Here is a 14,943-nt window from a genome sequence, read left to right on the forward strand (position 1 = left end):
TCGAGATCGATACGGCTGCCGGTTGTTGCCGTTTGCCTGCAGAGAAGATAGCGAAGCTTCGCGACGCCATTACGCTTGCATTGTCACTAGGTAGGATTACCTTGAGGCAAGGGCAATCGTTACTAGGGCTCTTCAATTTTGCATGCAGGGTAATCCCCATGGGGCGGGTTTTCTGTCGTAAATTAGAGAGAGCGACCACAGGAACACGCCGACCCCATCATTTCATACGATTGTCTTCCGAAATTAGGAGAGATCTTCGAGTTTGGGATGTTTTTTTTTTTTGGAAACATACAATGGCATTAGTTTTTGGTTGCATCCCCCAGCTGCCAGTGCACAGCTGCAGCTTTTCACGGATGCAGCCGGTGCTACTGGTTTTGGAGCCTACCTGGAGGACTCTTGGTCCGCTTCCCAGTGGCCTTCATCTTGGGTTGCCGGGGGGCTGACCAAGAATCTTCTTTTACTCGAGCTGTTTCCCATAGTTGTTGCCCTGGAGTTGTGGGGTGATCGGCTCCGTAACCGGCATGTCATATTTTAGTGCGACAACTTGGGGGTAGTTTATGGTATTAACCGGCAGAAGTCTACATCCTTGACGGTTCTCAGGCTCCTTGCACAGCTTGTTTTGCGCTGTCTGGCATGTAATGTTCACTTCGAAGCAAGGCATGTTCCCGGCGTAAACAATTCCATTGCAGATGCGCTATCCCGCTTTCAATGGGTTAGATTTAGGGAACTTGCACCTTCTGCGGCAGCGATTGGTGATATCTGCCCCCCTCATTGTTGGCAGGTTATTTGTCCGGAATGGAGGGGTTAGTGCGGCACTCGCTCGCCCCCAGCACGTTGAGGTCCTACCAGTCTGCCTGGAACCAGTGGGAGTCCTTTTTCTCCCGCAAGCGTGACGGAGGTAAGCGGATTTACCAAGTCTTTTTATCTTTTATATGGGGTCTATATTCTGCTGGTAAGTCCAGGGCGGTGGTGGCGAGAATCATTTGCGGCGTTTCGTTTTTCTTGCGCTTGCATGGGCGTCGGGATTTTACCAAGGGATTCTTAGTACAAAGGGCTGTTAAAGGTTGGGCTAGAATGGCCCCGGTTCAGGATGACCCCAGAAGACCAGTTACTTTTTCGTTACTTTTTTTTAGTTTGTGATTGTATTGTCTGATGTTTGCACGTCCCCTTATGAAACGATACTTTTCCGGCTCGCTTTTGCGATGGCCTTTCACGGGGCTTTTCACATCAGCTAGTTGGTAGCTGCTTCTCGTCGGGCCCCTCCTGCTTTACTTTATTCACACATTATCGTCGCCCGGTCTCTGATGTGTAAGCTGCAGCGATCCAAAACAGATCAGTTGGGTAGAGGTCGCTGGGTGTATTTGGCGGCATGTTCGGATGCATGTGTTTGCCCAGTTGCGCTGGCCAGACAGTATTTGCGCCTTCGGCCCAACTTGCCAGGTGCGTGGTTGATCCATGGTGATGGTTCCCCCTTGACCATGTATCAATTCCGATCTGTCCTTCAGCGGTGTACCCAGTACCTCGGCTTGCCTCAAGGGGTATACGGTTCCCATTCCTTTCGGATCGGGGCGGCTACAGCCGCAGCCCGTGCTGGATGGTCGGTTTCAGAAATTAAAGTGCTAGGGCGATGGAAATCGAACGCTTATAAACGCTATGTTCGGCACTGATATGTTTGCTTCTGCATTGTATATTGTCTTACTATTGTATTATTATAACGTGGAATTTTTCTGTTACCGCTCGTCACCGTTATCGGTGGGGGCCCTGAGGGATTTTGCCCTGTTTTTGCCCTGAACCACGAAAACTGATTGGCTATTGTTATCCGGGCAGGTTTTTTCAGGTTTTCACCTTGGGCCAAGTTAGGTTTTTTTCCCCCTTTGCTCCCCCTCCTCCTCCCCCCTGTCTTTTATCTTCTCTACCTTTCTTTCTCTCTTTTGATGCCGACATTTCGTTTGTGCTAAGTTTTGGCTTCCATTTGGTAACCTTGTTACATTGTGTTTTTTCTTGCAGGAGCTAATTTGGACCCTCGACCCATATGGGTCGTGGGTCACTCATTTATCCATTGGGCAGCTACATCGCCCTTGGCGTGTGACCCTCAGTCATTTGTAGCAGTAGACAGCATTCGCTGGTTAGGCAGGAGAGGTATGCGCTGGGACGCGCTGCTAGGTTTGCTGTTAGAGATGGCGTCGTGTTTTGGGGCTCCTGGTGTTCTAGTCTTGCATTTGGGGGGCAATGATCTGGGGTCTCAGTCATCCTTAGATTTGAGGTACAAGGTAGTTAAGGATCTTGAGACCATTTGTTCCTGGTGGCCATGGTGTAATCTGGTTTGGTTGGCTATCATTCCCAGGCAGTGTTGGAGGAGCGCGAGGCCTGGGGTGTTAGTCGACAAGGCAAGACGCAAGGTTAATTCCCTAGTGGCAAAAAGAGTGGTAGCTTTAGGTGGCCTGGTGATAAATCATCCTTTGATACGCTTTAGAGATTCTCACCTGTTCCGTTCGGATGGAGTTCACCTTACTGAAGAGGGGACGTCGCTGTTCTTGGAAAGTATCTTTAGGGGATTAGGTAGTTTAGTTTAGACTGATGGCGGGCCCGTCTTTAAGAGGTGTCGTCGGGCGTGGCTGGAAGGAGCGTCAGGTAAAGGGTTAGGTTCACTGCAATTTATTTTGGGGTGCAATCGGCATCAATACACTGTTGACGTTAACCTTCTGGGGTCAGCTGCACTGGCTTACTGGCCGGGCCTTTTTATGAGTGTATTGGTGCCTGATTTGGAGACCTTAAAGCTTACTTGCTTAAAGGGCAATTGGCCCTGCAAGTATGGTGGAGGATAGTGGAAATTGCTTAAAGTGAATTTGGACCATTGGCTTATGACGCTCTTTCTTTCCGTCACCAGTCGTTTTTTGTATTTAAAATAAAGGCTGATCTTATTTTTATAGCAATAAAGTTGTCTGTGTCTTTATTTTAGATAAGTTATGTAAGGTTGGTTAAGCTGTACTGGTTTGGATTTGTGTTCACATATACCGATAGGGCGTTTATGGTAACTGAGCAGTCAGTGTCACAGTGTCACTGTCAGGCACTCACTGCATGTGCACTGTATGACAGACCCAGCAGTGCCTCAGTGTGTTCTGGTGTGACGGCATTGGTGAGGAGCTGAGAGAGAGAGAGTGTGTGTGTGATGATATAAGGCGGGATGTACTAACCTTGCGGAGTACATCCTGCCATGCTTTGCATTTCCAACTGATCGCATATGCACTAACATATGCGATCAGTAGCGCAAAGGACAACTCTTCCGATAAAAGCTGTTTTTTGCGATATGCGCTGTGCCGTGGACTTCCGGGTTTATGACCCAGGAGTCCATCTGACCATGTGCAGAGTGACGCGTCGGCCGTGGGGCATGCTGGGAGGGATTCGATCAGACTCTCTGCTCCTCCCCTGTCTGCACCAGACTCTCTGCTCCTCCCTTGTCAGTGCCAGACTCTCTATTTCTCCCCTGTCTGCACCAGACTCTCTGCTCCTCCCCTGTCTGCACCAGACTCTCTGCTCCTCCCCTGTCTGTGCCAGACTCTCTGCTCCTACTCTGTCTGCACCAGACTCTCTGCTCCTCCTCTGTCTGCACCAGACTCTCTGCTCCTCCTCTATCTGCACCAGACTCTCTGCTCCTCCTCTGTCTGCACCAGACTCTCTGCTCCTCCTCTGTCTGCACCAGACTACGCCCTTCCTCTGTCTGTGTCAGACTCTCTGCTCCTCCCCTGTCTGCACCAGACTCTCTGCTCCTCCCCTGTCTGCACCAGCCTCTCTGCTCCTCCTCTGTCTGCACCAGACTCTCTGCTCCTCCTCTGTCTGCACCAGACTCTATGCCCTTCCCCTGTCTGTATCAGACTCTCTGCTCCTCCCCTGTCTGCACCAGACTCTACACGCTTCACCTGTCTGCACCAGACTTGACTCTGTGCCCTTTCCCTGTCAGCAGCAGCCCCTCTGCACTTCCCTTTCGGCAGCAGCTCCACTACCCCTCACCTTTCATTGGCAGCCTCTCTGCCCTTCCCCTGTCAGCAGCAATAATTGTCCCCCACCACCAGCATTTCCTCTGGGCCCCTCAAACTTTAGATACTGCCCTGTACTTTGTCCTGCCTCCTCCTTTTTCTTCTAGTTCTCACCTCTTCATCCCTTACATATCTTATACTTTTACTGAAGTCCAAGAAGTTCTGGGGCTGCTGACCTGAAGCGTTATGGACTACCGGAGGCACAACCGTGTCCAGGACCACGTAAATGAATGTGAGGATGGCAGGTGAGCACAATCTTGGGACTTTAGTATTTTTGTTGAGCAACTGTATAGATGATTGTTCCAATAGTATGGATCCTAAACATCAAGCTTTTACTCCATAATCACATGCATTAATTGGTTTTAAGGAACTAGCGGTCAGGGATCCTCATGCAAATTATCAAAGCACCAAAAGCCCTATTATTACTGGTGAACAAGGAGATGTTTTTGTTTTTTATACTGCATTAGCCAATTCCTCTTTGGGCTGATCCTGTAGTTGTAGGACAAATCATATCACCGCCAGGGTCTGCCCGTACCCCTAAAGTGGCATGAAGCTGAAATGGGCACCAACCATTACATTCCACGAATGGGCCCTTCATGTCTCAGTTCAGCTCTTGATATAAAACACAACTTTTTTTTTTACTACTTATTATTACAGAATGTAGAGTTTTTATAACCTATCAAAAAGAGTCTGAAACTGTTTGCATCTATATTCCCACTTGAGAAAAATATGTTGACATCAATTCCTTTAGTTTAAATATAGTTAAATATTTAAAGTTGTACCAAGTAAAGTACAGTATGTACTATAGATCCAGAAAAATAAAAACAAAAACCATAAGCACATTAAGGGGAAAATTTACTACGGGTTTGAACTGCCTTTGGTTTGGCTGCGGTTTCCCATTGGGATTGCATCCTGCTGATTTACTAAGCGCAAAAACACTGAGAAGCCACACTTTAGAGTAGGACTTTGAATGAACATCAATATTTTTCCCAGTAGAATAATATAAACCCCAGATTTACTAAGTGGCTGGTTTAGAACCCATTGCAGTGGGATTTTTCAAAACCATTGTACAGTACATGTCCCTGTCTCCATAAATGATATTTGTACTAATCATTTTTTTTTTTATTTAAACATCTTCATCTGAATAACTGTAGTAAGCACATACAGATACAAGGAACATGGGGAAATCCCTCAGTATTGTTTATATAGTAATATTTTCATTATAAGGGCGGGATGAAAAATGCTGTCAAACCCTGAAAATGGAGGTTTGACCGCATTTCTCATGTACACCAAGCCCCGAATGAGATGCACTCCGGGGCTTGGTTGCGATGGGTAACGGCATCTTCTTGATGGCGTTACCCATAAAAGCCTATGGGCTTCTTTCTGCAGAGTGCTATAAGATCTGATTGGATCCCTCCCAGCACCCCCTGCGGCATGCACAGAAGGACGCCGGAAAGTTTCTGGGTCATAGACCCGGAAGTCCCTCCATCGCAAAAGGCCATTCTTACCGAGAGAGCAGCCCTTTGCGGCGCTGGTCATGCGTCCCGCCCTAAGTCTTTGTCAATGTAAAAAATAAAAAGAACCTTTCCTGATGAAAACCGCCTTCCCCTCCCTACCTGGCATTGGCTGATCATCCGCCAACGTTTCAGCCTCGTCCGACGCTCTCTTTCTCTTCGGGAATATAATAGATCCCTCATGTCTCCATCTCCTCTTCTTGTCTTCCTTTCTTCTCTTTCCATCGTCACCTTTTAAGACATTAAAAAAGATCAGAAGCCTGAATAATAATAATAATAATAATAATAATAATAATAATAATAATAATAATAATAATAAAAAACCTTAATTACATATACTGTAACTGCTGCCTTATTATTAGGGACACATAACCCACAGAGAGACACTAACAGAGACCAGATATAAGGAGGACTAGCTATTTGTATATAACACATCTATATACATTTTATTACCAAGTTCCCAAATTATCCAACACATATCTTATAAGATAACCTAATATTACTGTTACTGTTATTCATAGAATATATCATATTGTACCCAAAGGATAACGCAGGAGAAATTGTTACTCACATACAATGTTATATATAATGGCGGCACCAGTCTTATAACATGACTGATATTAATCTCAGTAATATAGGGCACGAGTCAGAGATGAACGCTAATGTCACCACCGCCGCTGCCATTTTGTACGGAGCAGCTGTGCGGAAATATGGAGATGTGCAGGCACCGGGATTTGTACTGAGATGAACACTGGCGGTTTCGCAAATCCAAGCAGCTGCGTATAAAGACGCAGCATCGGCCTCCTGAGTAACCCTACGGTCATGTAAAATGCCCGCTGGAACTGAGACGTCGGAACCACTTTTACTGCGTACAGGATCGCAATCACAGGCAGAGACTCACCCAGAATACGGTCATGAGCAGCGGCGGCTCTTACCCTCTTAGATGAGGGGGGCTGCCACCACTGGAAACGAGCGTCACTCACCTCTACCTGCGGGTCCCGGCATCAATCTGTCAAGTGCTGGGACCGGCGCATGCACACTAGCGGCTGGGAGCTGCGCGTGCACATGTGCATGTCACCAGCTTCCAAAGGGCTGCATTGTCTGCAGCCCCTAGGAGCCGGTTAGGGCTGGTGTAAAGGCAGAGTAGTGGCTTCATACTGGAAGCCGCTCTCTGCTAATAGCAGCCGGGACTGGCAGCCCCAGGGGGAGGAGACACCTCCCCCTGAGACTGCCTGTTGTATATCTGACTGGCAGGTGGCTCCTCCAATAGGAAGCCACTGCCAGTCACAGTAGTGTAGAGAATGCAGTCACGGACTGCACTGACTTTATACTGAAGTGGCGGATATTACTGGGGGGGCTGTAGCCTCACAGCCCCTAGGCAAGATCCGCCACTGGTCATGAGACATCAGCATTTAAGTCATCACCTCCCTGTTACCACCCACAAATGGTCCCTGCCTGTCACTCACTTCACGGATAAATCTTCACTGCGAGCGACATCAATAAATAAACTTGACGCATGCGCAGGGTGACATATACACATGTACAGGCTACCGATAATCTATAACCGTGTTCATATCCGCAATGTGTCCATCTCTGAGTCAGGCCCATAGTCCATATACTGTGTATAGTAATTATGTGTAGCACTCATTTGTACTCAAATAAACCCTGCTGGGTGCCCTCCATAAGAGACAACTGTCGACTGACCCGTAAGTAGAGAAATAGTGATAGGAGACTGCAGCGCTCTGGGCTTATGGAATAAAGATTCAAGAAACTACAGTTTGCAATGTTTCAGCGCTTTAATGCGCATTTGTCAAGCAATACAATTGTATTGCTTGACAAAAGCGCATTAAAGCACTAAAACGTTGCAAACTCTAGTTTTCCAATCTCATACATGCACTGCGCTCACCTATTTACACTCCAAGCTGTATTTCATTTAAATAGAGGAAATGTATCTGGCCAGTCCCTACATGGAGTCACAGTAATATGGGAATTGCTCTGTATCCTTTCCCACCAGGTATCACACAGCTCAGGCACTGCAGATAGATGGGTGACGTGCAGTAACGCCTATTGTGTATTATGTAATGTTGGGGTCACATTTTCCCTTGTGCCCCATTTTCCCATATATAAGCCAAACCTTGCCAGCTAATTCCCCCGGTGCCCATTAATGTGAATGCTTGGGGGAGGTTCTGTCTCTATAAGCCTATGAGCCAGCAGCCCTGAGCCCATGGATATAGCATAGTGTGTGTATAACATGTGTGTGACAGCTGGTGGCAGAGGATACAGAGTAATGCTCATGTTACTGTGCCCCCGTGTAGGGACCGGCTAGAAGAGGGGAGATTTTCCTTTTATTAATATCTGTATCTGAATAACTGTAATAAGCAGCTCATCACATGCAGCATCATGAAACCCCTTATTATTGTTTATATAGTAACATTTTCTATTAAACACTTTGCCAGTGTAACATTATAAAGTAAATTGGATGAATATCCAACTACATTTAGTGTCTCTGATACTGCTGGGGCCCTACATCTGCCCCATACTAATGGGTGTACTCCCTGATGTACCCTCCTTCCCCTCTCTACCTGGTCTCTGCTGGTCTCCATGTAATGCTTTCTCCTTGCTGCCCGATGTCTTCCTCTTCTCTACCAGGGATTCCTGTTGTCGCCATTTTCTCTTCCGGCTCCTCTTCCCGCTCCTCTTCTCTTGATAATCTTCAGGGCCTGGTATCTTCCTTTCCAGCTCAGATGCTCCCTTCCTGGCTGGCTCTGGTGCTGTCTCTCTGTTGTTCATCTTCCTGCTCCTCTTCCTTCCGGCCATTGTCACTGACTCCTGTGCTGGCTGCTGCTACTGCTCACTGGGCTCCGTCTTCTCCAAAAACGTCAGTTGGAAGATGTAACTGCCGCTCACAACTTTGAAAGTAAACAATGCTGTTGCCATGACTACAGGTGCATGAGGCCAGGATGGGAATCCTGTCATGTGACCAGCTTGCTGCTCTCTCATATACACTATAACACATATATACTACTAGTGAGGATCTGTGTTTCATGGAGAGGTAGAGGAATTTGTGGAATAGACTTTTATTTAGTGTATTTTGAAGATTAGATAAACGAAATGACTGTATAGGAGTGGAGAGGGTTAAACTTCCTAGGCTGGGGGCAGACCAGTGTGAGGAATCATGTGATAATTAGGGCCAATGGGTTTTTAGGGTTGTAGGTTATAGCAGGGATATTAGAGATTGTTGGAGGCGGAGTCAGCCTCTTTTGTTCCTGTCTTGGAGTGGGTAAGTGCTCTTACCTGAGCTCTATTATATTTTCTTCATAGCCATCCTTCTGTTTTTCTTTCCTCTTCTTATCTTTGTTCTTCACCTTCTTCATCTATCCCTCTCTCTCTCTGCCCTCCCCCACCTTTGCGCTCTGCATTTTCTAACAATCCTCCTAACCCTTATAAGGACTGTGACCCCCCCCCAAATTGGTAGCATGCCCCGCCCGCACCGCTCATCGCGGATCCCCGCCCGTTACCGGGCACAGGAAGAAGGCCCAGGGAGTTCTGGGGAGGCTCCTGCCTCTCAAGAGGGAGCTGAAGGGGCTAGCGCGAGTCGCGCAGCCCCGCGGCGTCATGGGCGGCCGGGCGCGGCCGCGCTTAACCCGCGGCCGTCAAGCAGGTGCTGTCAGGGCGGCTGGACACAGCCGCCGGCGGGGGGAAGGCGCGGCTGCTCTGAGCATCCGCGAGAGGCAGTTAGTGAGCCCGCGGGAGGGCAGAGCTGCCGCGATTAGGGCGGTGAGCGCTCGCCCCCCGCGGGTTCAAAGGTCACAGGCGCACACGCGCACCGCAAGGAGGGCTGCTAATAGCCCTGTTAGTGCCCGGAGGGGCAGGGGGGACTCCCCCACAGTTAATGAAGTGGGGAATGTCGAGGTGGGGGAGATGGACAGCCCTGGCAGCACATTAGGGGCTTTGTCAGTCAGGGAGGCAGCCATTTTAGGACAGGGAGAGCTGATGGAGGATGATTGGCAGGCTAGTCAGCAATCAGCAGACAGGGCCATGTCTGGGGCAGCAGCTTCTGGCTATGTGGATACTCAGGTCCCTAGTGGGGGTGCAAGTCAGTCCTTTGACCCTGCAGCTTTTGCGGCCATGATGTCATCAATGACATCTGCTTTTGCTCCCATGGTTGCGGCATTGGCTCCTAGCCAAGCAGATAGTGAAAGGGTGGATCAGAGGCAGCGTTCAATTTCTGCTACTCTAGGGCCAGCGGTAGATCAGTTCATGCAGGCTTGCAAGGCTATGGGCTCCGCTGCGGCTCAGTTGGCAAGACCAGAGGCGTCTGGGGCTGGTGCGGCTGTGTCTTCTCCTGCTGTGTCGACCGTGCCCAGGGTTTCGGCCCAGGGGGCGGCTTCATCGTCTGTTTCAGATACTGCTGAGGGCGAAGCTATGGAACAGGATTTCAGCGTCGAGGAGGCTTCATCATCGGTCGTGTCCGGGAGGGAGCAGTCCGGATCGTCAGGTGAGATCTCAGAAGATGATGATGTTGCTGACTCTGCCTCCTCTTCTTCCTCTGTCTCTGACTTGTCGTCGACCTCTTCTTCTCTGGCTTCTTCTGTCAGCAGCGCGAAAAAGGCGCGGAAGAGGGCTGCTAAATATGCGCGCAAGGAGGCGGATAGGCGGGATAAGCGGGCTAAGCAGCAGCGTCAGAGTAGTAGCGCGCGGAAGTCCAAGAAGCGTCAGCATCAACCAGGTGTGGTGCATTGCGACAATACAGCAGTATTGCGGGGTCTGCGCGATTGTTGCAAGAAAAAAATCAGGAAGGGCGATTATGTGGACATGTTCATTTTAACTGAGCAAGCCAAAAAAGATTTCAAGGCAGCTAAGCTTAAAGGCGGGGTGGGGTTGGAAGCTTTTCGTTCCTATGATAACTGGCTTGCTGGGTTTTGCGTATTCGCAGCATGCTACTTGAAAGATCGCCCAGGGGAGCACCTGAACGTAATAAGGTATATCCACCTGATTCATGGGATGCAGCGTAAATCCAGGGGCAGCGCCTGGAGAACATATGATGAGGAATTTAGGCGCAAGCAGGACGGATCCAAGCGCTTAGATTTTGGGTGCAAGGACGTGGAAGTGTGGCTTGACGTCACGCAACCACCAAAAGGTGGAGTGGAGGATTCTCGGGTAGGCGGGGATACTCATAAGGGGGGGTCTGGGGCGTGGCGCCCGAGTTCTGATCCCTCCCCGGGGCGTCGACAGACGGGCCCCGGTCGGCTTTCTGCGCAGACACCTTTTAAAGGTAAATGTTTTGCCTTTAATAATGCCTCCTGTTCCCAGGGCCAACGGTGCCGTTTTCGACACCTTTGCTTGCGTTGCAACGGATCGCACCCCGCCTCTAATTGTTTCAGGTTGTCAGCCCAACAGGGATCCAAGTCGGGAGGAGGAGCTATTCCCAAAGCGGGAGGTAGCGCAGGCGCTAAATAGGGCACCAACCCCTATCCGTTTGGATGCTATGTCCAGGTGGCTAGGGTGGTACCCTAATAGGCAGGACGCTAAGTTTTTGTTTTTCGGGTTCAAGTTGGGTTTTCGTTTACCAGTTATAGGGGAAGTTCGAGTCGGTTCCCCGAGAAATTTACAATCAGCTCGACTTTTTCCTGACGTTCTTCAGTTAAAAGTCGAGAAAGAGGTTCAGTTAGGACGTATGGTGGGTCCATTTGCGCATCCTCCAATGGGGAATCTGATTCTTTCCCCAGTGGGGGTGGTGCCTAAGAAAACTCCAGGAAAATTTCGGCTGATCCAGCATCTGTCTTATCCATTGGGGTCCTCCGTTAATGACGCTATACCTCCTGAATTCTGTTCAGTGAGGTATCAGTCTTTTGATGATGCTCTCAGTATCGTTAGGGCATATGGACGCGGGGCCCTCATGGCTAAGATGGATGTGGAGTCAGCTTTTCGTTTGCTTCCTTTGCACCCCGAATCGTTTAGGTTCATGGGTTTTCGCATTGGGGGGGAATACTTCATAGACAAGTGCTTGCCTATGGGGTGTTCGATTTCCTGCGCATACTTTGAAAAATTTAGCACTTTCCTTCATTGGTGCGTAGAGTTTTCTTGTGGGGGTCATGGGATAGCGCACTATCTCGATGACTTCCTCTGCGTGGGGCCCGCTGGGTCAGAGCGTTGTAACGAGTTACTTGGTTCCATGAGAGCGCTGTTTTTTCATTTTGGAGTACCTGTGGCAGACGAAAAGACAGAGGGACCCCTCTCGTGTTTGTCATTTTTAGGTATCGAGATTGATACCTTGGCTGGATCCTGTCGGCTGCCGCGCGATAAAATTGACAAATTGCGAGATTCCATTTCAGAGTGTTTGGTTGCGCGCAAAATTTCGCTCAGGCAGGCCCAATCACTGTTGGGTTGTATGAACTTTGCCTGTAGAGTTATACCGATGGGGAGGGTATTTTGCAGAAAGCTAGAGAGGGCCACAGCGGGGGTTTCCAAACCTCACCATTTGATCCGTTTATCGTCAGAAATAAAGAGAGACCTGGAAGTTTGGGTTTCCTTTTTGGCAGATTTTAATGGGATCAGGATATGGTTATCCCCTCTGGTGGGCAATGTCGATTTGCAGCTTTTCACCGATGCAGCAGGATCTTCGGGGTTCGGTTGCTACCTGAGGGGATCCTGGTGCGTCGCAACTTGGCCAGAGGAGTGGATTCGTGCAGGTTTGACAAGAGATATGCTGCTCTTAGAACTGTTCCCAATAATGGTCGCCTTGGAGGTCTGGGGCGAGCGCATCTGCAATCGCAGCATTCTGTTCAGATGTGACAATCTGGGCGTGGTGCATGCGGTAAACGGGCAGCGAGCAAAGTCGTTGCTGGTTTTGCGTGTGCTAGCGCAGCTGGTGCTTGCCTGTTTGCGCCATAATGTGCTGTTTCGAGCTCAACACGTACCCGGAGTTGACAACGGGATTGCCGATGCGCTGTCCAGATGTCAATGGGGTCGGTTCCGTACATTGGCTCCTGATGCAGAGACTGATGGTGTGCTGTGCCCCTCTTATGTTTGGCAGGTTATCAAGCCGGACTGGAGGGGTTAGCGGAGCTGTCCATTGCACCAAGTACCCTCAAGGCTTACCGTCGGTCTTGGGAAGAATGGGAAGTTTTTTCCCGTAGCCAAGGCCTTGGAGGTAAGGGTCAGCATCAATTGATGCTTGCTTTTATTTGGCAGCTGTATGTATCTGGCAAATCGAGAGCGGTAGTTTCACGGTACCTGGCAGGTATTTCGTTTTTCTCCAAATTGAAGGGAATCCCTGACCTTACAAGGAGTTTTGTCATCACAAAGGCCTTGAAAGGTTGGGCGCGCGCTGAGCCGGTTAACCCAGATAAAAGACGGCCTATAGACATTTATCTGTTACCGTCCATTCTAGGAGTGGTTGCGGACGTGGCGGCCTCCGGTTTCGAAACGCTTTTGTTTAAGTTAGCTTTTTCCATGGCTTTTCATGGTGCTTTCCGGGTGTCGGAATTGGTTGCTCCCTCCAAGTGGAGGGATTCAACTATGCTGCGTTCGGATGTGAAGGTGGGTGAGAGGTCCTTGCTGTGCAGATTGCGTCGTTCTAAGACCGATCAGTTAGGCAGGGGTCGCTGGATAACATTGGTCCCCTCGGCGGATTGTCGAATTTGTCCGGTCGGCTTGGCCACTCGTTATGCATCTGTCAGACCCTCAGCGGAGGGCTCATGGCTGATGCATGGCGATGGGCTTCCGCTGACAAAATTTCAGTTTAGTTGGATGATGCGGCGATGTCTTTGCAGCGTGGGCCTCTCACCAGGGGAGTTCGGCACGCATTCGTTTCGAATTGGTGCTGCCACTTCCGCCGCTGCTGCGGGATTTCCAGAGTCACAGATTCAAGCTCTGGGCCGATGGAAATCAGCCAGTTATAAGCGTTACATTCGACCGAATCATTGAGGTTAATGTTGTGCATGCACGTTACATATGGTTTGTTATGTTTTACGAAATGTCATTGGTCCTGGTCTTGTTTGTTTTCCCCTGTCTTTCCTACTCGGGGACTAGCTACTCGCCATTGATTTCAGTGGGAGTCTGGAGAGTTTTGACGATTTTTTTACCTGATCTGACGGATTTAATTCGGCTATTTGGTTTATAATTACAATTATATGTCCCTCAGCAGGTTTTACGTTTTCTCTCTGGTCGAGTTCACTTGTGTTATCCGATATCTCTCCCAAACCCCCCCCCCCCCGCTCTCCCCCCCCCCTTCTTTTTTATTTTAACTTATCCTCTTGTGTCTTCATGTTGCTTCAAATTGGCACAGAAGCTTGTTGATCTTTAAAGATTCAAATCAAAATTTTTTCTTTTTGGCAGATCCTCAGTAATATGTTCCCCGTTAGATATACATGATTAAATATGCTAAAATTTTACAATAACTTTAATGTTTTCTTTGTTTTTCCCTCATTATAGGAATGGCTTTTGATGATTGTACTGTATGGATAATTGGCCATTCATTTGTTTTTTGGGCGGCTAGGTTCATGCAGGCGCAGGACGCGCCGTTGTTTCCGGGGGCTAGTGGAGTTAGATGGATAGGGGTCAGAGGTATGTTGTGGGAGAGCCTTAAGCCTAAACTCTTGCAGCAGGTTCAGCGGTATGGCTTACCGAGAGTCGTGGTTATTCATCTAGGCGGGAATGATTTGGGCAAGAGGACATCTCTGGATTTAAGGCATGCGGTGGTGGAGGATTTGGGTCAGATTATAATGGCATGGCCAGCTTGCACAATAGTTTGGTCTTTCATGGTCCCTAGATTGTGTTGGAGTGGTGTGGTTGACGGCAGAGCCATTGATGAAGCCCGGAAGAAAGTGAACTTTACGGTTTCAAAATTTGTGTTGGAAAATGGTGGGGCAGTGGTCAGACATCCTAGGATAAAATTTCGGTATACTTACCTTTTTCGGTCTGACGGGGTTCATTTAGCGGAGGAAGGTATGTTTATTTTTCTTGAGGATCTGTTTGAGGTTGTGGTTTCTGTGCGTTAGTTCTATGGTGGCGGTGCAAGGTTTCTTTTGGCAGAACCTTGCTTTTGGCGGGAAAGAACGGCAGGTTACCTATTAGCACTGTGAATATTTGTTTACTCATTGTTTTGCTCACCTTCGTTGACTCATAAAGTCTGCTGGACCACCCTGCCGGGGGCAGCATCATCACCTTACCGGGTGGGTAGTCAAGATAGAAGGCTTGAGCGTATTGTGTTGTGGTTGGAGTGTTTATAGTGTTAGGCTTGGGCTGTTGTTAGCCGTTCTTTCTTTGCCACCATATTTAAATTAATTTAATTAATATAGTAACTAATTCATTATATGTTTTTAAATAAATAGCTAACAAATTCTGCCAAATACAAGTCTCCGTGTCTTTATTTCAATTAAGTATGTTATTGT

The 14,943-nt window shown here is 48.6% G+C and overlaps 1 pseudogene; it reads left to right on the forward strand.

The window, feature by feature from the left end:
• Positions 1 to 795: 795 nt before the first annotated feature.
• LOC148453331 (uncharacterized) lies at positions 796 to 1,667 on the forward strand (annotated as a pseudogene).
• Positions 1,668 to 14,943: the final 13,276 nt, after the last annotated feature.

This window comes from Taudactylus pleione, unplaced genomic scaffold (genome assembly GCF_031769625.1).
Source record: "Taudactylus pleione unplaced genomic scaffold, aTauple2 ptg001179l, whole genome shotgun sequence".
Taxonomy (NCBI): Eukaryota; Metazoa; Chordata; class Amphibia; order Anura; family Myobatrachidae; genus Taudactylus; species Taudactylus pleione.